The sequence below is a fragment of the Pediculus humanus genome, genomic scaffold (genome assembly GCF_000006295.1).
Source record: "Pediculus humanus corporis 1103172107770 genomic scaffold, whole genome shotgun sequence".
NCBI classification, from domain to species: Eukaryota; Metazoa; Arthropoda; class Insecta; order Psocodea; family Pediculidae; genus Pediculus; species Pediculus humanus.
In genome coordinates this window covers 226,329-228,212 of record NW_002987368.1, presented here as the reverse complement: position 1 = coordinate 228,212, position 1,884 = coordinate 226,329, and positions in this window count along the sequence as shown.

The following is a 1,884-nucleotide window of genomic DNA, read 5'->3' as shown; positions in this document are numbered from 1 at the left end:
GATGATTAAATTCATTACGTGCAAAAATTATTATTATTGTCATTATTATTATTATTATTATTTGGTAGATGAAGTTGCGTAATATAACTTTATTGTTAATTTATATGAAGGACGAGAAAAGAGGGGATTTGAAAGGTTTAAATGATTATGTTGTATGTTGTATGTTGTATGTTGTTGTTGTTGTTGTTGTTGTTGTCGTCGTTGTCTCCCTCATTTATTTTGCACACGATATCAATTACAAAACCAACGACAACGACAATTATTTGGGCGGGAGGGGGGAGGGTTAAAAATCTTTATATTACATTTTTATGAGGTTAATTAATGAAAAATGTTTGCGTTTGTTGTTGTTGTCGTTGTCGTCGTCGTCGTCGTATTTTTAATTACGATTTCATAAAAGTTTTTGTCAAAATCAAGTGTCAGACAATTCACAAAGTTTATTATTATTATTATTATTACTGTGCGAGGATTTGTTTGTTTGTTTGTTTTGTAGTGGCGTCATATATGCATAAAATATATATTTGAGCAAAAATGAATTAAAAATTAAATTCATTTATTTAATTCAAAAATTAAAATTAAAATGATTAATTCGGTTTAAGTTTTTCACCCACGACGATAACTGACTCCCCACATAATTAGAAAATGACTTTTTTTTTTTTTTTCTGTTGCTAATTTTTTGAGGATCTCCTCAAAAGCAAAGCGGATTTAATTCATTTGGTTTAATTTTTTTTTTGACATGAAGGGAAAATTTAAAATTTTTTTTCTGTCTGTGATTCTTTCTGTCTTTGTTCTTTTCAAATGCGATCAAACATCCTTCGAAAATATTTTTTACGTTGAGGTAGAGACTCCTCCTCCATCTTTTATTTTAAATTTATTTATTTATTTATTTCGATCAAGTTTTTACCCTGAGATCGAAAATTGTGAATACGAAAGCGGATGTATGGAAGTAATAAATAATTGTCACGATGGTTTTTTTTTTTAAAAGGACGACACCCAATCTCTGTAATGAAAATAAATCGTAAAATCGATCGTTAATAAATCAAAAAAAAATTATCTATGGACATCGATCGATCGATCGTTTTTTAAAACAATAAATCATAAAATTTATTTTCACGGCCAAATTTTTTTAGTGGAAAATTAAAATTTCACGGAAAAAATAAAATTTTAAAAGTCGTCGTATTAATATTTTACTATTTAAATATTTCGTGTGCATCGCATCGAAAGTTTGTTTGTTTGTTTGTTTGTTTGCTTGCTCGCTTGTTCGTTTGTTTATTTATTTGTTTATTTTTGTTTCAAATGAAGCTTGTCGATACGGGAAAACAATTGAATAAGAATAAAAATAAAAAAAAATTTGAATTTAATTACAAACTAACCGTGATTCCTAAAATTGTTTTTTTTTTTTTTTTTTTTACGAAATTGGGACAAGCCGAAAATAATAATAATAATAATAATAATAATAATTACGTCTTATAGATAACACCCTCATAAATGTATTAGAAAAAGTGGTAGACATTAATTTAACCACAATTAATGAAATTATATATGCTGCGGGGGTAGTTGCCACAGATATTATACTTGGGCCAAGAAAAGAAGCTCGTCATAAAGGAATAGAAACAAAAAAGTCAACATCACCAATATGGATACAAAGAATAGAGGGAAAAATAAAAAGAATAAGATCACATATCTCCCTGGTATCCGAAATGAAGAAGAATAATAATTTAAAGAAGAGGACAATAAAGAAACTGGATCACCTTAAAAGGATCTATAAATTGAAGACCATGGAAGATATAGAACTTACCATGGAAACTTTAAAACAAAAGGTGTTGCTCTATTCTCAGAGAATAAGGAGATATAAGAAGAGAGAGCAATTTTGGCGACAAAATAAAT